The sequence below is a fragment of the Microcebus murinus genome, unplaced genomic scaffold, assembly GCF_040939455.1.
Source record: "Microcebus murinus isolate Inina unplaced genomic scaffold, M.murinus_Inina_mat1.0 scaf014_hap2_Mmur4.0, whole genome shotgun sequence".
In the NCBI taxonomy this organism is placed as follows: Eukaryota; Metazoa; Chordata; class Mammalia; order Primates; family Cheirogaleidae; genus Microcebus; species Microcebus murinus.
In genome coordinates, this window is record NW_027438960.1 from 184818 (window position 1) to 207224 (window position 22407).

The following is a 22407-nucleotide window of genomic DNA, read 5'->3' on the forward strand; positions in this document are numbered from 1 at the left end:
AGGTCTCAGACCAAAGGTCTGCTCTGTGGGAACCGACACGCTGGAGGAAACCTTGAGAGTCTGAGAGGGGAGGGAGTTCCAGAAGAAGGCCAGGATGTCATTTTGAGGGAGTATGTGACCAGAACTCGTCCCGTTGCTTTTGGGGTACTATGGGCTACACGCAGGAATCTTTGGTGGTGGCACCTGATGTTGGGGGATCCGGAGTCACACCCAGACCTGCTCCACAGGCCTCCTTTTACTTTTCTCTTCGGATTCATTATTTTTAAAAAGTGTCTCTTACCTCTATTATTGCATTTCCTTTCCTCTCTCTTTTCAAGCAGATGATGGGAGTACAAGTATTCAGGTGACATGTGTTGCCCGTGCCCCCCTCCCCCCTGTGTTCTTATTCATATACCTCTCATGTTGTTCCAGCGTATTGTGGGGGTACCAATGTTAAGGTCGGGTACGTTGCCCTCTCCAAGCCTCCCCCCTCGGGTCAGAGCTTCAAGTGCGCCCATCCCCCAGTCGGTGCGCACCCACCCCATGCCTAATGGATGTGTATGCCCCTCCCCTCCCCCCACCCGCCCGACACCCACCCGATGAAGGTGATTCCTCTCTGTCCACTTAGGTGTCCATCCGTTCCTACCAGTTTGCTGGTGAGCGCGCTCACGTGGTGCTCGTGTGTCCATTCTTGGGATACTTGGCCTACTGGAACGGGTTCCAGCTCTGGCCAGGAGAACACGAGAGGTGCCCTCTCACCGCTGCTCCTCACAGCCGAATGGCACTCCGTGGTGTCCACGCGCCACATTTTATTAATGCACTCCTGGATGGATGGGCACTCGGGTCGCTTCCACGTCTTTGCGATTGTGAATTGTGCCCTAACTGTCACCCTAACCCTTACCCAGCCCGTCTCCTCTGCCCCTGCCTGACGCACTCCTCCCCGGCCAGGCCCGTCACTGTCCTGGGCCCCCGCCTGACCGGCTCCTCCCCGCCCGGCCTGTCACCGTCCTCTGCCCCTGCCTGACATGCTCCTTCCCGCCCGGCCTCTCACCGTCCTCGGCCCCTGCCTGACCGGCTCCTCCGTCGCCTGGGCCTTCCAAGGGCTTGGTGTGGACGCTGCTTCCAGGAAGCCCTCCAGAAACCCGGCAGCAGGGTGGCCGCAGCAGTCTCCAGCAGCCGTCCCTAAGTCGCGTGAGTGCGGGGGACGTGCCCCCGCTGTGCCCCCGCGGGGGCCCAGCCTGGTGTCTTCCCTGAGGCCCTGCGGCTGCCGGCTGCCGCTCCCCGCAAGGGGAGAGCCGCGGAGGTGGGGACCGCCTCCTCATGGGGACGTACACGCAGCTCTCCACGTCGGATTCCGGGGCTCTCTGTCCTGCCCGAAGGCCCAGCTGGCCTGCGGGTCCTTAGAGTGGCAAAAACATCCGAAAACTGAGACTGAGGGTCCGGTGGGTGTCTGCACTTTTGTGCTGGGCACCCCAGGGAGGCCCGGGGGCTGGCTGGACAACGTGGTCTGCTGGGCGGGGGGGTTGGAGGAGCAACTGATGCCCTTTGCACTTTGGGTAGCAAGAGTCTGAGGTGTCTCTGAGCCCTGTGCCATGTCGGGGGGGGGCGGGGGGGGCGGGGGGGAGGAGGAGGAGGAGGAGGAGGAGGTGGGAAGGGCCGGGGCCTGCAGTCCTGTTCCCGGGGTGGCACGGCAAGTGGCTTCTTGCACAGGCTGCTTGGCCTGGGCTCCCCGCACCTGGGCCTTTGGAGGACTGGCCCTGTGCTTGCCAACACTTCCTGCAGGGACCCAGAGCTGGGAGGTTGCATCTCTCAGCCCTGGGTCGGGCAGAGCCCCAGCGGGCCATGCCCACCACCTCTCTCAGCACCGGTCCCCCAGAAGGCTCCTTTGGGACCAGGATTCTCTTGCGGTGACTCTTTAAGGTCTGGCCCCTGGATGGAGGGGCACCAGGAGTAGAGGAGCAGGAAGGGGAAGGGGGTGGCCATGCGAGGGGACACTTTGAGGCCAAGTCCCAGCTTCAGCCTGATCCTCCTGGGAACCCCGCTCTGAGACAAGGAGCCGGGCTTCGCATTCCCACAGCAGCCAGTCGTGGGCTGAGGACACCTGGGGCGTTGGGAACTCCCTGGCTTCTCCTTGGTTTAACATCTAGAGCTGCTTGGGAATCGCGCCGCCACACACACCCGAGTGCAGGTGTCTTCCGCACAGACTGCGGGCCTCGCTCTTCTGAAGGCCGCTAGCTCGCCACCCACCCACGGGTGAACCTGGTCAGGGTGCTTTCTCTAAGGGGCAGACTCTTTTCCGGGCGGGCTACCGGTGTCTCTGTTTGCTCGTTTCTTTCTTCCATTTCGGGAAAGTCTTCCTTGCTGGGTGTGGAAATCTCCTATGCCTTCCCTCGCCTATTCTGTCAGCTTGAAAATTCTCTTTCAGTTGCCACCCTCACAGATGGATTAGGAAACTCTTTCCGGTGCACTCATTAGTGAAATGACCTCAATGAAGCTGGAATCCAATATCTAATGGCCGATTTTTAGCGAGTCCACACGCCAGGGTGGTTGGGGGGCAATGCAGCCCCGGCCAGGCCCAGGCCCCTTGGACTGGGCCACAGGAGGACACAGAGGAGGGTCCCGGCCCCCACGAAGCGGTGCCGGCAGTTCTCCACGGGGTTGGGCGTTTTCCAGAGGTAGGAGATGGAGGGGACTGATTTCTTCAGCGCCCCCCAAACCACGCCACCCCACCCCACCCATGGGACACATCCCCAGAGAGAGACGCCCCATACACTGGCTGTGCCCCAGCCCTGGCCCGGGGGAATAGGCGGCAGCCCACCCACAGGGCGAGGGGGGGGGCGCAGCTGAAAGGGGTTGTGGGGGAGGGCGGCCCCTGGCTGGGGTCAAAGGGCGAGCGCCCCGCGCGTGCGCAGTCAGCGGCAGCGACGCGCCGGGGGTGGGCAGCGGGTAGGTGAAGGAGGCCGGGCGAGGAGACGAGGGGGGCTGGGAGGGCTCCACCTTGGCGAGTCCAGCCGTGGAGGCGTATCTTGTGTGAGTGAGTGTGAGTGTGTGTGTGTGTGTATAGAGAGACAGCCCCCCGCCCCGCCCCGCCCCGCCCCGCCCATCACCCCCGTCCCTGGGAGCCCGCGGGACCCGGCCGGCGAACTCAACAGGCCCGGCCCGCCGCGGGGCCTGGGGCGGGAGGCGGCGGCGGCCGCCGTCTAGGGCCACACCACCCTGAACGCCCCCGATCTCGTCTGGTCTCGGAAGCTAAGCAGGGTCGGGCCTGGCTAGTGCTTGGATGGGAGACCGCCTGGGAATACCGGGTGCCACAGGCTGCTTCTTTTTTTTTTTTTTTTGCCTCTTGTTCTGTCCCCTTTCTGGGAGCGCGGCGGCGGCCCGGGGTGGGGGTGACCCCAACCCTCAGCGCCCGCCGCGGTGCCTGGCGCCCCAGCCCGCACCGTGGGGCCTCCTCTTGTCCCAAGCCGCGACACCGCCGCCACGCGGCAGCATGCGTGGCATCTGGACTGTCAGGTCTCAGACCAAAGGTCTGCTCTGTGGGAACCGACACGCTGGAGGAAACCTTGAGAGTCTGAGAGGGGAGGGAGTTCCAGAAGAAGGCCAGGATGTCATTTTGAGGGAGTATGTGACCAGAACTCGTCCCGTTGCTTTGGGGTACTATGGGCTACACGCAGGAATCTTTGGTGGTGGCACCTGATGTTGGGGGATCCGGAGTCACACCCAGACCTGCTCCACAGGCCTCCTTTTACTTTTCTCTTCGGATTCATTATTTTTAAAAAGTGTCTCTTACCTCTATTATTGCATTTCCTTTCCTCTCTCTTTTCAAGCAGATGATGGGAGTACAAGTATTCAGGTGACATGTGTTGCCCGTGCCCCCCTCCCCCCTGTGTTCTTATTCATATACCTCTCATGTTGTTCCAGCGTATTGTGGGGGTACCAATGTTAAGGTCGGGTACGTTGCCCTCTCCAAGCCTCCCCCCTCGGGTCAGAGCTTCAAGTGCGCCCATCCCCCAGTCGGTGCGCACCCACCCCATGCCTAATGGATGTGTATGCCCCTCCCCTCCCCCCACCCGCCCGACACCCACCCGATGAAGGTGATTCCTCTCTGTCCACTTAGGTGTCCATCCGTTCCTACCAGTTTGCTGGTGAGCGCGCTCACGTGGTGCTCGTGTGTCCATTCTTGGGATACTTGGCCTACTGGAACGGGTTCCAGCTCTGGCCAGGAGAACACGAGAGGTGCCCTCTCACCGCTGCTCCTCACAGCCGAATGGCACTCCGTGGTGTCCACGCGCCACATTTTATTAATGCACTCCTGGATGGATGGGCACTCGGGTCGCTTCCACGTCTTTGCGATTGTGAATTGTGCCCTAACTGTCACCCTAACCCTTACCCAGCCCGTCTCCTCTGCCCCTGCCTGACGCACTCCTCCCCGGCCAGGCCCGTCACTGTCCTGGGCCCCCGCCTGACCGGCTCCTCCCCGCCCGGCCTGTCACCGTCCTCTGCCCCTGCCTGACATGCTCCTTCCCGCCCGGCCTCTCACCGTCCTCGGCCCCTGCCTGACCGGCTCCTCCGTCGCCTGGGCCTTCCAAGGGCTTGGTGTGGACGCTGCTTCCAGGAAGCCCTCCAGAAACCCGGCAGCAGGGTGGCCGCAGCAGTCTCCAGCAGCCGTCCCTAAGTCGCGTGAGTGCGGGGGACGTGCCCCCGCTGTGCCCCCGCGGGGGCCCAGCCTGGTGTCTTCCCTGAGGCCCTGCGGCTGCCGGCTGCCGCTCCCCGCAAGGGGAGAGCCGCGGAGGTGGGGACCGCCTCCTCATGGGGACGTACACGCAGCTCTCCACGTCGGATTCCGGGGCTCTCTGTCCTGCCCGAAGGCCCAGCTGGCCTGCGGGTCCTTAGAGTGGCAAAAACATCCGAAAACTGAGACTGAGGGTCCGGTGGGTGTCTGCACTTTTGTGCTGGGCACCCCAGGGAGGCCCGGGGGCTGGCTGGACAACGTGGTCTGCTGGGCGGGGGGGTTGGAGGAGCAACTGATGCCCTTTGCACTTTGGGTAGCAAGAGTCTGAGGTGTCTCTGAGCCCTGTGCCATGTCGGGGGGGGGGCGGGGGGGGCGGGGGGGAGGAGGAGGAGGAGGAGGAGGAGGTGGGAAGGGCCGGGGCCTGCAGTCCTGTTCCCGGGGTGGCACGGCAAGTGGCTTCTTGCACAGGCTGCTTGGCCTGGGCTCCCCGCACCTGGGCCTTTGGAGGACTGGCCCTGTGCTTGCCAACACTTCCTGCAGGGACCCAGAGCTGGGAGGTTGCATCTCTCAGCCCTGGGTCGGGCAGAGCCCCAGCGGGCCATGCCCACCACCTCTCTCAGCACCGGTCCCCCAGAAGGCTCCTTTGGGACCAGGATTCTCTTGCGGTGACTCTTTAAGGTCTGGCCCCTGGATGGAGGGGCACCAGGAGTAGAGGAGCAGGAAGGGGAAGGGGGTGGCCATGCGAGGGGACACTTTGAGGCCAAGTCCCAGCTTCAGCCTGATCCTCCTGGGAACCCCGCTCTGAGACAAGGAGCCGGGCTTCGCATTCCCACAGCAGCCAGTCGTGGGCTGAGGACACCTGGGGCGTTGGGAACTCCCTGGCTTCTCCTTGGTTTAACATCTAGAGCTGCTTGGGAATCGCGCCGCCACACACACCCGAGTGCAGGTGTCTTCCGCACAGACTGCGGGCCTCGCTCTTCTGAAGGCCGCTAGCTCGCCACCCACCCACGGGTGAACCTGGTCAGGGTGCTTTCTCTAAGGGGCAGACTCTTTTCCGGGCGGGCTACCGGTGTCTCTGTTTGCTCGTTTCTTTCTTCCATTTCGGGAAAGTCTTCCTTGCTGGGTGTGGAAATCTCCTATGCCTTCCCTCGCCTATTCTGTCAGCTTGAAAATTCTCTTTCAGTTGCCACCCTCACAGATGGATTAGGAAACTCTTTCCGGTGCACTCATTAGTGAAATGACCTCAATGAAGCTGGAATCCAATATCTAATGGCCGATTTTTAGCGAGTCCACACGCCAGGGTGGTTGGGGGGCAATGCAGCCCCGGCCAGGCCCAGGCCCCTTGGACTGGGCCACAGGAGGACACAGAGGAGGGTCCCGGCCCCCACGAAGCGGTGCCGGCAGTTCTCCACGGGGTTGGGCGTTTTCCAGAGGTAGGAGATGGAGGGGACTGATTTCTTCAGCGCCCCCCAAACCACGCCACCCCACCCCACCCATGGGACACATCCCCAGAGAGAGACGCCCCATACACTGGCTGTGCCCCAGCCCTGGCCCGGGGGAATAGGCGGCAGCCCACCCACAGGGCGAGGGGGGGGGCGCAGCTGAAAGGGGTTGTGGGGGAGGGCGGCCCCTGGCTGGGGTCAAAGGGCGAGCGCCCCGCGCGTGCGCAGTCAGCGGCAGCGACGCGCCGGGGGTGGGCAGCGGGTAGGTGAAGGAGGCCGGGCGAGGAGACGAGGGGGGCTGGGAGGGCTCCACCTTGGCGAGTCCAGCCGTGGAGGCGTATCTTGTGTGAGTGAGTGTGAGTGTGTGTGTGTGTGTGTGTATAGAGAGACAGCCCCCCGCCCCGCCCCGCCCCGCCCATCACCCCCGTCCCTGGGAGCCCGCGGGACCCGGCCGGCGAACTCAACAGGCCCGGCCCGCCGCGGGGCCTGGGGCGGGAGGCGGCGGCGGCCGCCGTCTAGGGCCACACCACCCTGAACGCCCCCGATCTCGTCTGGTCTCGGAAGCTAAGCAGGGTCGGGCCTGGCTAGTGCTTGGATGGGAGACCGCCTGGGAATACCGGGTGCCACAGGCTGCTTCTTTTTTTTTTTTTTTTTGCCTCTTGTTCTGTCCCCTTTCTGGGAGCGCGGCGGCGGCCCGGGGTGGGGGTGACCCCAACCCTCAGCGCCCGCCGCGGTGCCTGGCGCCCCAGCCCGCACCGTGGGGCCTCCTCTTGTCCCAAGCCGCGACACCGCCGCCACGCGGCAGCATGCGTGGCATCTGGACTGTCAGGTCTCAGACCAAAGGTCTGCTCTGTGGGAACCGACACGCTGGAGGAAACCTTGAGAGTCTGAGAGGGGAGGGAGTTCCAGAAGAAGGCCAGGATGTCATTTTGAGGGAGTATGTGACCAGAACTCGTCCCGTTGCTTTTGGGGTACTATGGGCTACACGCAGGAATCTTTGGTGGTGGCACCTGATGTTGGGGGATCCGGAGTCACACCCAGACCTGCTCCACAGGCCTCCTTTTACTTTTCTCTTCGGATTCATTATTTTTAAAAAGTGTCTCTTACCTCTATTATTGCATTTCCTTTCCTCTCTCTTTTCAAGCAGATGATGGGAGTACAAGTATTCAGGTGACATGTGTTGCCCGTGCCCCCCTCCCCCCTGTGTTCTTATTCATATACCTCTCATGTTGTTCCAGCGTATTGTGGGGGTACCAATGTTAAGGTCGGGTACGTTGCCCTCTCCAAGCCTCCCCCCTCGGGTCAGAGCTTCAAGTGCGCCCATCCCCCAGTCGGTGCGCACCCACCCCATGCCTAATGGATGTGTATGCCCCTCCCCTCCCCCCACCCGCCCGACACCCACCCGATGAAGGTGATTCCTCTCTGTCCACTTAGGTGTCCATCCGTTCCTACCAGTTTGCTGGTGAGCGCGCTCACGTGGTGCTCGTGTGTCCATTCTTGGGATACTTGGCCTACTGGAACGGGTTCCAGCTCTGGCCAGGAGAACACGAGAGGTGCCCTCTCACCGCTGCTCCTCACAGCCGAATGGCACTCCGTGGTGTCCACGCGCCACATTTTATTAATGCACTCCTGGATGGATGGGCACTCGGGTCGCTTCCACGTCTTTGCGATTGTGAATTGTGCCCTAACTGTCACCCTAACCCTTACCCAGCCCGTCTCCTCTGCCCCTGCCTGACGCACTCCTCCCCGGCCAGGCCCGTCACTGTCCTGGGCCCCCGCCTGACCGGCTCCTCCCCGCCCGGCCTGTCACCGTCCTCTGCCCCTGCCTGACATGCTCCTTCCCGCCCGGCCTCTCACCGTCCTCGGCCCCTGCCTGACCGGCTCCTCCGTCGCCTGGGCCTTCCAAGGGCTTGGTGTGGACGCTGCTTCCAGGAAGCCCTCCAGAAACCCGGCAGCAGGGTGGCCGCAGCAGTCTCCAGCAGCCGTCCCTAAGTCGCGTGAGTGCGGGGGACGTGCCCCCGCTGTGCCCCCGCGGGGGCCCAGCCTGGTGTCTTCCCTGAGGCCCTGCGGCTGCCGGCTGCCGCTCCCCGCAAGGGGAGAGCCGCGGAGGTGGGGACCGCCTCCTCATGGGGACGTACACGCAGCTCTCCACGTCGGATTCCGGGGCTCTCTGTCCTGCCCGAAGGCCCAGCTGGCCTGCGGGTCCTTAGAGTGGCAAAAACATCCGAAAACTGAGACTGAGGGTCCGGTGGGTGTCTGCACTTTTGTGCTGGGCACCCCAGGGAGGCCCGGGGGCTGGCTGGACAACGTGGTCTGCTGGGCGGGGGGGTTGGAGGAGCAACTGATGCCCTTTGCACTTTGGGTAGCAAGAGTCTGAGGTGTCTCTGAGCCCTGTGCCATGTCGGGGGGGGGCGGGGGGGGCGGGGGGGAGGAGGAGGAGGAGGAGGAGGAGGTGGGAAGGGCCGGGGCCTGCAGTCCTGTTCCCGGGGTGGCACGGCAAGTGGCTTCTTGCACAGGCTGCTTGGCCTGGGCTCCCCGCACCTGGGCCTTTGGAGGACTGGCCCTGTGCTTGCCAACACTTCCTGCAGGGACCCAGAGCTGGGAGGTTGCATCTCTCAGCCCTGGGTCGGGCAGAGCCCCAGCGGGCCATGCCCACCACCTCTCTCAGCACCGGTCCCCCAGAAGGCTCCTTTGGGACCAGGATTCTCTTGCGGTGACTCTTTAAGGTCTGGCCCCTGGATGGAGGGGCACCAGGAGTAGAGGAGCAGGAAGGGGAAGGGGGTGGCCATGCGAGGGGACACTTTGAGGCCAAGTCCCAGCTTCAGCCTGATCCTCCTGGGAACCCCGCTCTGAGACAAGGAGCCGGGCTTCGCATTCCCACAGCAGCCAGTCGTGGGCTGAGGACACCTGGGGCGTTGGGAACTCCCTGGCTTCTCCTTGGTTTAACATCTAGAGCTGCTTGGGAATCGCGCCGCCACACACACCCGAGTGCAGGTGTCTTCCGCACAGACTGCGGGCCTCGCTCTTCTGAAGGCCGCTAGCTCGCCACCCACCCACGGGTGAACCTGGTCAGGGTGCTTTCTCTAAGGGGCAGACTCTTTTCCGGGCGGGCTACCGGTGTCTCTGTTTGCTCGTTTCTTTCTTCCATTTCGGGAAAGTCTTCCTTGCTGGGTGTGGAAATCTCCTATGCCTTCCCTCGCCTATTCTGTCAGCTTGAAAATTCTCTTTCAGTTGCCACCCTCACAGATGGATTAGGAAACTCTTTCCGGTGCACTCATTAGTGAAATGACCTCAATGAAGCTGGAATCCAATATCTAATGGCCGATTTTTAGCGAGTCCACACGCCAGGGTGGTTGGGGGGCAATGCAGCCCCGGCCAGGCCCAGGCCCCTTGGACTGGGCCACAGGAGGACACAGAGGAGGGTCCCGGCCCCCACGAAGCGGTGCCGGCAGTTCTCCACGGGGTTGGGCGTTTTCCAGAGGTAGGAGATGGAGGGGACTGATTTCTTCAGCGCCCCCCAAACCACGCCACCCCACCCCACCCATGGGACACATCCCCAGAGAGAGACGCCCCATACACTGGCTGTGCCCCAGCCCTGGCCCGGGGGAATAGGCGGCAGCCCACCCACAGGGCGAGGGGGGGGGCGCAGCTGAAAGGGGTTGTGGGGGAGGGCGGCCCCTGGCTGGGGTCAAAGGGCGAGCGCCCCGCGCGTGCGCAGTCAGCGGCAGCGACGCGCCGGGGGTGGGCAGCGGGTAGGTGAAGGAGGCCGGGCGAGGAGACGAGGGGGGCTGGGAGGGCTCCACCTTGGCGAGTCCAGCCGTGGAGGCGTATCTTGTGTGAGTGAGTGTGAGTGTGTGTGTGTGTGTATAGAGAGACAGCCCCCCGCCCCGCCCCGCCCCGCCCCGCCCATCACCCCCGTCCCTGGGAGCCCGCGGGACCCGGCCGGCGAACTCAACAGGCCCGGCCCGCCGCGGGGCCTGGGGCGGGAGGCGGCGGCGGCCGCCGTCTAGGGCCACACCACCCTGAACGCCCCCGATCTCGTCTGGTCTCGGAAGCTAAGCAGGGTCGGGCCTGGCTAGTGCTTGGATGGGAGACCGCCTGGGAATACCGGGTGCCACAGGCTGCTTCTTTTTTTTTTTTTTTTTGCCTCTTGTTCTGTCCCCTTTCTGGGAGCGCGGCGGCGGCCCGGGGTGGGGGTGACCCCAACCCTCAGCGCCCGCCGCGGTGCCTGGCGCCCCAGCCCGCACCGTGGGGCCTCCTCTTGTCCCAAGCCGCGACACCGCCGCCACGCGGCAGCATGCGTGGCATCTGGACTGTCAGGTCTCAGACCAAAGGTCTGCTCTGTGGGAACCGACACGCTGGAGGAAACCTTGAGAGTCTGAGAGGGGAGGGAGTTCCAGAAGAAGGCCAGGATGTCATTTTGAGGGAGTATGTGACCAGAACTCGTCCCGTTGCTTTGGGGTACTATGGGCTACACGCAGGAATCTTTGGTGGTGGCACCTGATGTTGGGGGATCCGGAGTCACACCCAGACCTGCTCCACAGGCCTCCTTTTACTTTTCTCTTCGGATTCATTATTTTTAAAAAGTGTCTCTTACCTCTATTATTGCATTTCCTTTCCTCTCTCTTTTCAAGCAGATGATGGGAGTACAAGTATTCAGGTGACATGTGTTGCCCGTGCCCCCCTCCCCCCTGTGTTCTTATTCATATACCTCTCATGTTGTTCCAGCGTATTGTGGGGGTACCAATGTTAAGGTCGGGTACGTTGCCCTCTCCAAGCCTCCCCCCTCGGGTCAGAGCTTCAAGTGCGCCCATCCCCCAGTCGGTGCGCACCCACCCCATGCCTAATGGATGTGTATGCCCCTCCCCTCCCCCCACCCGCCCGACACCCACCCGATGAAGGTGATTCCTCTCTGTCCACTTAGGTGTCCATCCGTTCCTACCAGTTTGCTGGTGAGCGCGCTCACGTGGTGCTCGTGTGTCCATTCTTGGGATACTTGGCCTACTGGAACGGGTTCCAGCTCTGGCCAGGAGAACACGAGAGGTGCCCTCTCACCGCTGCTCCTCACAGCCGAATGGCACTCCGTGGTGTCCACGCGCCACATTTTATTAATGCACTCCTGGATGGATGGGCACTCGGGTCGCTTCCACGTCTTTGCGATTGTGAATTGTGCCCTAACTGTCACCCTAACCCTTACCCAGCCCGTCTCCTCTGCCCCTGCCTGACGCACTCCTCCCCGGCCAGGCCCGTCACTGTCCTGGGCCCCCGCCTGACCGGCTCCTCCCCGCCCGGCCTGTCACCGTCCTCTGCCCCTGCCTGACATGCTCCTTCCCGCCCGGCCTCTCACCGTCCTCGGCCCCTGCCTGACCGGCTCCTCCGTCGCCTGGGCCTTCCAAGGGCTTGGTGTGGACGCTGCTTCCAGGAAGCCCTCCAGAAACCCGGCAGCAGGGTGGCCGCAGCAGTCTCCAGCAGCCGTCCCTAAGTCGCGTGAGTGCGGGGGACGTGCCCCCGCTGTGCCCCCGCGGGGGCCCAGCCTGGTGTCTTCCCTGAGGCCCTGCGGCTGCCGGCTGCCGCTCCCGGCAAGGGGAGAGCCGCGGAGGTGGGGACCGCCTCCTCATGGGGACGTACACGCAGCTCTCCACGTCGGATTCCGGGGCTCTCTGTCCTGCCCGAAGGCCCAGCTGGCCTGCGGGTCCTTAGAGTGGCAAAAACATCCGAAAACTGAGACTGAGGGTCCGGTGGGTGTCTGCACTTTTGTGCTGGGCACCCCAGGGAGGCCCGGGGGCTGGCTGGACAACGTGGTCTGCTGGGCGGGGGGGTTGGAGGAGCAACTGATGCCCTTTGCACTTTGGGTAGCAAGAGTCTGAGGTGTCTCTGAGCCCTGTGCCATGTCGGGGGGGGGGCGGGGGGGGGGCGGGGGGAGGAGGAGGAGGAGGAGGAGGAGGTGGGAAGGGCCGGGGCCTGCAGTCCTGTTCCCGGGGTGGCACGGCAAGTGGCTTCTTGCACAGGCTGCTTGGCCTGGGCTCCCCGCACCTGGGCCTTTGGAGGACTGGCCCTGTGCTTGCCAACACTTCCTGCAGGGACCCAGAGCTGGGAGGTTGCATCTCTCAGCCCTGGGTCGGGCAGAGCCCCAGCGGGCCATGCCCACCACCTCTCTCAGCACCGGTCCCCCAGAAGGCTCCTTTGGGACCAGGATTCTCTTGCGGTGACTCTTTAAGGTCTGGCCCCTGGATGGAGGGGCACCAGGAGTAGAGGAGCAGGAAGGGGAAGGGGGTGGCCATGCGAGGGGACACTTTGAGGCCAAGTCCCAGCTTCAGCCTGATCCTCCTGGGAACCCCGCTCTGAGACAAGGAGCCGGGCTTCGCATTCCCACAGCAGCCAGTCGTGGGCTGAGGACACCTGGGGCGTTGGGAACTCCCTGGCTTCTCCTTGGTTTAACATCTAGAGCTGCTTGGGAATCGCGCCGCCACACACACCCGAGTGCAGGTGTCTTCCGCACAGACTGCGGGCCTCGCTCTTCTGAAGGCCGCTAGCTCGCCACCCACCCACGGGTGAACCTGGTCAGGGTGCTTTCTCTAAGGGGCAGACTCTTTTCCGGGCGGGCTACCGGTGTCTCTGTTTGCTCGTTTCTTTCTTCCATTTCGGGAAAGTCTTCCTTGCTGGGTGTGGAAATCTCCTATGCCTTCCCTCGCCTATTCTGTCAGCTTGAAAATTCTCTTTCAGTTGCCACCCTCACAGATGGATTAGGAAACTCTTTCCGGTGCACTCATTAGTGAAATGACCTCAATGAAGCTGGAATCCAATATCTAATGGCCGATTTTTAGCGAGTCCACACGCCAGGGTGGTTGGGGGGCAATGCAGCCCCGGCCAGGCCCAGGCCCCTTGGACTGGGCCACAGGAGGACACAGAGGAGGGTCCCGGCCCCCACGAAGCGGTGCCGGCAGTTCTCCACGGGGTTGGGCGTTTTCCAGAGGTAGGAGATGGAGGGGACTGATTTCTTCAGCGCCCCCCAAACCACGCCACCCCACCCCACCCATGGGACACATCCCCAGAGAGAGACGCCCCATACACTGGCTGTGCCCCAGCCCTGGCCCGGGGGAATAGGCGGCAGCCCACCCACAGGGCGAGGGGGGGGGCGCAGCTGAAAGGGGTTGTGGGGGAGGGCGGCCCCTGGCTGGGGTCAAAGGGCGAGCGCCCCGCGCGTGCGCAGTCAGCGGCAGCGACGCGCCGGGGGTGGGCAGCGGGTAGGTGAAGGAGGCCGGGCGAGGAGACGAGGGGGGCTGGGAGGGCTCCACCTTGGCGAGTCCAGCCGTGGAGGCGTATCTTGTGTGAGTGAGTGTGAGTGTGTGTGTGTGTGTATAGAGAGACAGCCCCCCGCCCCGCCCCGCCCCGCCCATCACCCCCGTCCCTGGGAGCCCGCGGGACCCGGCCGGCGAACTCAACAGGCCCGGCCCGGCCCGGCGCGGGGCCTGGGGCGGGAGGCGGCGGCGGCCGCCGTCTAGGGCCACACCACCCTGAACGCCCCCGATCTCGTCTGGTCTCGGAAGCTAAGCAGGGTCGGGCCTGGCTAGTGCTTGGATGGGAGACCGCCTGGGAATACCGGGTGCCACAGGCTGCTTCTTTTTTTTTTTTTTTTTGCCTCTTGTTCTGTCCCCTTTCTGGGAGCGCGGCGGCGGCCCGGGGTGGGGGTGACCCCAACCCTCAGCGCCCGCCGCGGTGCCTGGCGCCCCAGCCCGCACCGTGGGGCCTCCTCTTGTCCCAAGCCGCGACACCGCCGCCACGCGGCAGCATGCGTGGCATCTGGACTGTCAGGTCTCAGACCAAAGGTCTGCTCTGTGGGAACCGACACGCTGGAGGAAACCTTGAGAGTCTGAGAGGGGAGGGAGTTCCAGAAGAAGGCCAGGATGTCATTTTGAGGGAGTATGTGACCAGAACTCGTCCCGTTGCTTTGGGGTACTATGGGCTACACGCAGGAATCTTTGGTGGTGGCACCTGATGTTGGGGGATCCGGAGTCACACCCAGACCTGCTCCACAGGCCTCCTTTTACTTTTCTCTTCGGATTCATTATTTTTAAAAAGTGTCTCTTACCTCTATTATTGCATTTCCTTTCCTCTCTCTTTTCAAGCAGATGATGGGAGTACAAGTATTCAGGTGACATGTGTTGCCCGTGCCCCCCTCCCCCCTGTGTTCTTATTCATATACCTCTCATGTTGTTCCAGCGTATTGTGGGGGTACCAATGTTAAGGTCGGGTACGTTGCCCTCTCCAAGCCTCCCCCCTCGGGTCAGAGCTTCAAGTGCGCCCATCCCCCAGTCGGTGCGCACCCACCCCATGCCTAATGGATGTGTATGCCCCTCCCCTCCCCCCACCCGCCCGACACCCACCCGATGAAGGTGATTCCTCTCTGTCCACTTAGGTGTCCATCCGTTCCTACCAGTTTGCTGGTGAGCGCGCTCACGTGGTGCTCGTGTGTCCATTCTTGGGATACTTGGCCTACTGGAACGGGTTCCAGCTCTGGCCAGGAGAACACGAGAGGTGCCCTCTCACCGCTGCTCCTCACAGCCGAATGGCACTCCGTGGTGTCCACGCGCCACATTTTATTAATGCACTCCTGGATGGATGGGCACTCGGGTCGCTTCCACGTCTTTGCGATTGTGAATTGTGCCCTAACTGTCACCCTAACCCTTACCCAGCCCGTCTCCTCTGCCCCTGCCTGACGCACTCCTCCCCGGCCAGGCCCGTCACTGTCCTGGGCCCCCGCCTGACCGGCTCCTCCCCGCCCGGCCTGTCACCGTCCTCTGCCCCTGCCTGACATGCTCCTTCCCGCCCGGCCTCTCACCGTCCTCGGCCCCTGCCTGACCGGCTCCTCCGTCGCCTGGGCCTTCCAAGGGCTTGGTGTGGACGCTGCTTCCAGGAAGCCCTCCAGAAACCCGGCAGCAGGGTGGCCGCAGCAGTCTCCAGCAGCCGTCCCTAAGTCGCGTGAGTGCGGGGGACGTGCCCCCGCTGTGCCCCCGCGGGGGCCCAGCCTGGTGTCTTCCCTGAGGCCCTGCGGCTGCCGGCTGCCGCTCCCCGCAAGGGGAGAGCCGCGGAGGTGGGGACCGCCTCCTCATGGGGACGTACACGCAGCTCTCCACGTCGGATTCCGGGGCTCTCTGTCCTGCCCGAAGGCCCAGCTGGCCTGCGGGTCCTTAGAGTGGCAAAAACATCCGAAAACTGAGACTGAGGGTCCGGTGGGTGTCTGCACTTTTGTGCTGGGCACCCCAGGGAGGCCCGGGGGCTGGCTGGACAACGTGGTCTGCTGGGCGGGGGGGTTGGAGGAGCAACTGATGCCCTTTGCACTTTGGGTAGCAAGAGTCTGAGGTGTCTCTGAGCCCTGTGCCATGTCGGGGGGGGGGGCGGGGGGGGCGGGGGGGAGGAGGAGGAGGAGGAGGAGGAGGTGGGAAGGGCCGGGGCCTGCAGTCCTGTTCCCGGGGTGGCACGGCAAGTGGCTTCTTGCACAGGCTGCTTGGCCTGGGCTCCCCGCACCTGGGCCTTTGGAGGACTGGCCCTGTGCTTGCCAACACTTCCTGCAGGGACCCAGAGCTGGGAGGTTGCATCTCTCAGCCCTGGGTCGGGCAGAGCCCCAGCGGGCCATGCCCACCACCTCTCTCAGCACCGGTCCCCCAGAAGGCTCCTTTGGGACCAGGATTCTCTTGCGGTGACTCTTTAAGGTCTGGCCCCTGGATGGAGGGGCACCAGGAGTAGAGGAGCAGGAAGGGGAAGGGGGTGGCCATGCGAGGGGACACTTTGAGGCCAAGTCCCAGCTTCAGCCTGATCCTCCTGGGAACCCCGCTCTGAGACAAGGAGCCGGGCTTCGCATTCCCACAGCAGCCAGTCGTGGGCTGAGGACACCTGGGGCGTTGGGAACTCCCTGGCTTCTCCTTGGTTTAACATCTAGAGCTGCTTGGGAATCGCGCCGCCACACACACCCGAGTGCAGGTGTCTTCCGCACAGACTGCGGGCCTCGCTCTTCTGAAGGCCGCTAGCTCGCCACCCACCCACGGGTGAACCTGGTCAGGGTGCTTTCTCTAAGGGGCAGACTCTTTTCCGGGCGGGCTACCGGTGTCTCTGTTTGCTCGTTTCTTTCTTCCATTTCGGGAAAGTCTTCCTTGCTGGGTGTGGAAATCTCCTATGCCTTCCCTCGCCTATTCTGTCAGCTTGAAAATTCTCTTTCAGTTGCCACCCTCACAGATGGATTAGGAAACTCTTTCCGGTGCACTCATTAGTGAAATGACCTCAATGAAGCTGGAATCCAATATCTAATGGCCGATTTTTAGCGAGTCCACACGCCAGGGTGGTTGGGGGGCAATGCAGCCCCGGCCAGGCCCAGGCCCCTTGGACTGGGCCACAGGAGGACACAGAGGAGGGTCCCGGCCCCCACGAAGCGGTGCCGGCAGTTCTCCACGGGGTTGGGCGTTTTCCAGAGGTAGGAGATGGAGGGGACTGATTTCTTCAGCGCCCCCCAAACCACGCCACCCCACCCCACCCATGGGACACATCCCCAGAGAGAGACGCCCCATACACTGGCTGTGCCCCAGCCCTGGCCCGGGGGAATAGGCGGCAGCCCACCCACAGGGCGAGGGGGGGGGCGCAGCTGAAAGGGGTTGTGGGGGAGGGCGGCCCCTGGCTGGGGTCAAAGGGCGAGCGCCCCGCGCGTGCGCAGTCAGCGGCAGCGACGCGCCGGGGGTGGGCAGCGGGTAGGTGAAGGAGGCCGGGCGAGGAGACGAGGGGGGCTGGGAGGGCTCCACCTTGGCGAGTCCAGCCGTGGAGGCGTATCTTGTGTGAGTGAGTGTGAGTGTGTGTGTGTGTGTGTGTATAGAGAGACAGCCCCCCGCCCCGCCCCGCCCCGCCCATCACCCCCGTCCCTGGGAGCCCGCGGGACCCGGCCGGCGAACTCAACAGGCCCGGCCCGCCGCGGGGCCTGGGGCGGGAGGCGGCGGCGGCCGCCGTCTAGGGCCACACCACCCTGAACGCCCCCGATCTCGTCTGGTCTCGGAAGCTAAGCAGGGTCGGGCCTGGCTAGTGCTTGGATGGGAGACCGCCTGGGAATACCGGGTGCCACAGGCTGCTTCTTTTTTTTTTTTTTTTTGCCTCTTGTTCTGTCCCCTTTCTGGGAGCGCGGCGGCGGCCCGGGGTGGGGGTGACCCCAACCCTCAGCGCCCGCCGCGGTGCCTGGCGCCCCAGCCCGCACCGTGGGGCCTCCTCTTGTCCCAAGCCGCGACACCGCCGCCACGCGGCAGCATGCGTGGCATCTGGACTGTCAGGTCTCAGACCAAAGGTCTGCTCTGTGGGAACCGACACGCTGGAGGAAACCTTGAGAGTCTGAGAGGGGAGGGAGTTCCAGAAGAAGGCCAGGATGTCATTTTGAGGGAGTATGTGACCAGAACTCGTCCCGTTGCTTTTGGGGTACTATGGGCTACACGCAGGAATCTTTGGTGGTGGCACCTGATGTTGGGGGATCCGGAGTCACACCCAGACCTGCTCCACAGGCCTCCTTTTACTTTTCTCTTCGGATTCATTATTTTTAAAAAGTGTCTCTTACCTCTATTATTGCATTTCCTTTCCTCTCTCTTTTCAAGCAGATGATGGGAGTACAAGTATTCAGGTGACATGTGTTGCCCGTGCCCCCCTCCCCCCTGTGTTCTTATTCATATACCTCTCATGTTGTTCCAGCGTATTGTGGGGGTACCAATGTTAAGGTCGGGTACGTTGCCCTCTCCAAGCCTCCCCCCTCGGGTCAGAGCTTCAAGTGCGCCCATCCCCCAGTCGGTGCGCACCCACCCCATGCCTAATGGATGTGTATGCCCCTCCCCTCCCCCCACCCGCCCGACACCCACCCGATGAAGGTGATTCCTCTCTGTCCACTTAGGTGTCCATCCGTTCCTACCAGTTTGCTGGTGAGCGCGCTCACGTGGTGCTCGTGTGTCCATTCTTGGGATACTTGGCCTACTGGAACGGGTTCCAGCTCTGGCCAGGAGAACACGAGAGGTGCCCTCTCACCGCTGCTCCTCACAGCCGAATGGCACTCCGTGGTGTCCACGCGCCACATTTTATTAATGCACTCCTGGATGGATGGGCACTCGGGTCGCTTCCACGTCTTTGCGATTGTGAATTGTGCCCTAACTGTCACCCTAACCCTTACCCAGCCCGTCTCCTCTGCCCCTGCCTGACGCACTCCTCCCCGGCCAGGCCCGTCACTGTCCTGGGCCCCCGCCTGACCGGCTCCTCCCCGCCCGGCCTGTCACCGTCCTCTGCCCCTGCCTGACATGCTCCTTCCCGCCCGGCCTCTCACCGTCCTCGGCCCCTGCCTGACCGGCTCCTCCGTCGCCTGGGCCTTCCAAGGGCTTGGTGTGGACGCTGCTTCCAGGAAGCCCTCCAGAAACCCGGCAGCAGGGTGGCCGCAGCAGTCTCCAGCAGCCGTCCCTAAGTCGCGTGAGTGCGGGGGACGTGCCCCCGCTGTGCCCCCGCGGGGGCCCAGCCTGGTGTCTTCCCTGAGGCCCTGCGGCTGCCGGCTGCCGCTCCCCGCAAGGGGAGAGCCGCGGAGGTGGGGACCGCCTCCTCATGGGGACGTACACGCAGCTCTCCACGTCGGATTCCGGGGCTCTCTGTCCTGCCCGAAGGCCCAGCTGGCCTGCGGGTCCTTAGAGTGGCAAAAACATCCGAAAACTGAGACTGAGGGTCCGGTGGGTGTCTGCACTTTTGTGCTGGGCACCCCAGGGAGGCCCGGGGGCTGGCTGGACAACGTGGTCTGCTGGGCGGGGGGGTTGGAGGAGCAACTGATGCCCTTTGCACTTTGGGTAGCAAGAGTCTGAGGTGTCTCTGAGCCCTGTGCCATGTCGGGGGGGGGCGGGGGGGGCGGGGGGGAGGAGGAGGAGGAGGAGGAGGAGGTGGGAAGGGCCGGGGCCTGCAGTCCTGTTCCCGGGGTGGCACGGCAAGTGGCTTCTTGCACAGGCTGCTTGGCCTGGGCTCCCCGCACCTGGGCCTTTGGAGGACTGGCCCTGTGCTTGCCAACACTTCCTGCAGGGACCCAGAGCTGGGAGGTTGCATCTCTCAGCCCTGGGTCGGGCAGAGCCCCAGCGGGCCATGCCCACCACCTCTCTCAGCACCGGTCCCCCAGAAGGCTCCTTTGGGACCAGGATTCTCTTGCGGTGACTCTTTAAGGTCTGGCCCCTGGATGGAGGGGCACCAGGAGTAGAGGAGCAGGAAGGGGAAGGGGGTGGCCATGCGAGGGGACACTTTGAGGCCAAGTCCCAGCTTCAGCCTGATCCTCCTGGGAACCCCGCTCTGAGACAAGGAGCCGGGCTTCGCATTCCCACAGCAGCCAGTCGTGGGCTGAGGACACCTGGGGCGTTGGGAACTCCCTGGCTTCTCCTTGGTTTAACATCTAGAGCTGCTTGGGAATCGCGCCGCCACACACACCCGAGTGCAGGTGTCTTCCGCACAGACTGCGGGCCTCGCTCTTCTGAAGGCCGCTAGCTCGCCACCCACCCACGGGTGAACCTGGTCAGGGTGCTTTCTCTAAGGGGCAGACTCTTTTCCGGGCGGGCTACCGGTGTCTCTGTTTGCTCGTTTCTTTCTTCCATTTCGGGAAAGTCTTCCTTGCTGGGTGTGGAAATCTCCTATGCCTTCCCTCGCCTATTCTGTCAGCTTGAAAATTCTCTTTCAGTTGCCACCCTCACAGATGGATTAGGAAACTCTTTCCGGTGCACTCATTAGTGAAATGACCTCAATGAAGCTGGAATCCAATATCTAATGGCCGATTTTTAGCGAGTCCACACGCCAGGGTGGTTGGGGGGCAATGCAGCCCCGGCCAGGCCCAGGCCCCTTGGACTGGGCCACAGGAGGACACAGAGGAGGGTCCCGGCCCCCACGAAGCGGTGCCGGCAGTTCTCCACGGGGTTGGGCGTTTTCCAGAGGTAGGAGATGGAGGGGACTGATTTCTTCAGCGCCCCCCAAACCACGCCACCCCACCCCACCCATGGGACACATCCCCAGAGAGAGACGCCCCATACACTGGCTGTGCCCCAGCCCTGGCCCGGGGGAATAGGCGGCAGCCCACCCACAGGGCGAGGGGGGGGGCGCAGCTGAAAGGGGTTGTGGGGGAGGGCGGCCCCTGGCTGGGGTCAAAGGGCGAGCGCCCCGCGCGTGCGCAGTCAGCGGCAGCGACGCGCCGGGGGTGGGCAGCGGGTAGGTGAAGGAGGCCGGGCGAGGAGACGAGGGGGGCTGGGAGGGCTCCACCTTGGCGAGTCCAGCCGTGGAGGCGTATCTTGTGTGAGTGAGTGTGAGTGTGTGTGTGTGTGTATAGAGAGACAGCCCCCCGCCCCGCCCCGCCCCGCCCCGCCCATCACCCCCGTCCCTGGGAGCCCGCGGGACCCGGCCGGCGAACTCAACAGGCCCGGCCCGCCGCGGGGCCTGGGGCGGGAGGCGGCGGCGGCCGCCGTCTAGGGCCACACCACCCTGAACGCCCCCGATCTCGTCTGGTCTCGGAAGCTAAGCAGGGTCGGGCCTGGCTAGTGCTTGGATGGGAGACCGCCTGGGAATACCGGGTGCCACAGGCTGCTTCTTTTTTTTTTTTTTTTGCCTCTTGTTCTGTCCCCTTTCTGGGAGCGCGGCGGCGGCCCGGGGTGGGGGTGACCCCAACCCTCAGCGCCCGCCGCGGTGCCTGGCGCCCCAGCCCGCACCGTGGGGCCTCCTCTTGTCCCAAGCCGCGACACCGCCGCCACGCGGCAGCATGCGTGGCATCTGGACTGTCAGGTCTCAGACCAAAGGTCTGCTCTGTGGGAACCGACACGCTGGAGGAAACCTTGAGAGTCTGAGAGGGGAGGGAGTTCCAGAAGAAGGCCAGGATGTCATTTTGAGGGAGTATGTGACCAGAACTCGTCCCGTTGCTTTGGGGTACTATGGGCTACACGCAGGAATCTTTGGTGGTGGCACCTGATGTTGGGGGATCCGGAGTCACACCCAGACCTGCTCCACAGGCCTCCTTTTACTTTTCTCTTCGGATTCATTATTTTTAAAAAGTGTCTCTTACCTCTATTATTGCATTTCCTTTCCTCTCTCTTTTCAAGCAGATGATGGGAGTACAAGTATTCAGGTGACATGTGTTGCCCGTGCCCCCCTCCCCCCTGTGTTCTTATTCATATACCTCTCATGTTGTTCCAGCGTATTGTGGGGGTACCAATGTTAAGGTCGGGTACGTTGCCCTCTCCAAGCCTCCCCCCTCGGGTCAGAGCTTCAAGTGCGCCCATCCCCCAGTCGGTGCGCACCCACCCCATGCCTAATGGATGTGTATGCCCCTCCCCTCCCCCCACCCGCCCGACACCCACCCGATGAAGGTGATTCCTCTCTGTCCACTTAGGTGTCCATCCGTTCCTACCAGTTTGCTGGTGAGCGCGCTCACGTGGTGCTCGTGTGTCCATTCTTGGGATACTTGGCCTACTGGAACGGGTTCCAGCTCTGGCCAGGAGAACACGAGAGGTGCCCTCTCACCGCTGCTCCTCACAGCCGAATGGCACTCCGTGGTGTCCACGCGCCACATTTTATTAATGCACTCCTGGATGGATGGGCACTCGGGTCGCTTCCACGTCTTTGCGATTGTGAATTGTGCCCTAACTGTCACCCTAACCCTTACCCAGCCCGTCTCCTCTGCCCCTGCCTGACGCACTCCTCCCCGGCCAGGCCCGTCACTGTCCTGGGCCCCCGCCTGACCGGCTCCTCCCCGCCCGGCCTGTCACCGTCCTCTGCCCCTGCCTGACATGCTCCTTCCCGCCCGGCCTCTCACCGTCCTCGGCCCCTGCCTGACCGGCTCCTCCGTCGCCTGGGCCTTCCAAGGGCTTGGTGTGGACGCTGCTTCCAGGAAGCCCTCCAGAAACCCGGCAGCAGGGTGGCCGCAGCAGTCTCCAGCAGCCGTCCCTAAGTCGCGTGAGTGCGGGGGACGTGCCCCCGCTGTGCCCCCGCGGGGGCCCAGCCTGGTGTCTTCCCTGAGGCCCTGCGGCTGCCGGCTGCCGCTCCCGGCAAGGGGAGAGCCGCGGAGGTGGGGACCGCCTCCTCATGGGGACGTACACGCAGCTCTCCACGTCGGATTCCGGGGCTCTCTGTCCTGCCCGAAGGCCCAGCTGGCCTGCGGGTCCTTAGAGTGGCAAAAACATCCGAAAACTGAGACTGAGGGTCCGGTGGGTGTCTGCACTTTTGTGCTGGGCACCCCAGGGAGGCCCG

General features: G+C 63.6%; 6 pseudogenes; all 6 read left to right on the top strand.

Moving 5' to 3' along the window:
* The first annotated feature begins 3177 nt into the window (after window positions 1–3177).
* LOC142867196 (uncharacterized) lies at window positions 3178–3296 on the top strand (annotated as a pseudogene).
* A 3370-nt stretch (window positions 3297–6666) lies between these two features.
* LOC142867197 (uncharacterized) lies at window positions 6667–6785 on the top strand (annotated as a pseudogene).
* Window positions 6786–10157: 3372 nt separating this feature from the next.
* LOC142867199 (uncharacterized) lies at window positions 10158–10276 on the top strand (annotated as a pseudogene).
* A 3373-nt stretch (window positions 10277–13649) lies between these two features.
* On the top strand, window positions 13650–13768 carry LOC142867200 (uncharacterized; annotated as a pseudogene).
* Window positions 13769–17140: 3372 nt separating this feature from the next.
* LOC142867201 (uncharacterized) lies at window positions 17141–17259 on the top strand (annotated as a pseudogene).
* Window positions 17260–20631: 3372 nt separating this feature from the next.
* On the top strand, window positions 20632–20750 carry LOC142867202 (uncharacterized; annotated as a pseudogene).
* The last annotated feature ends 1657 nt before the right edge of the window (window positions 20751–22407 follow it).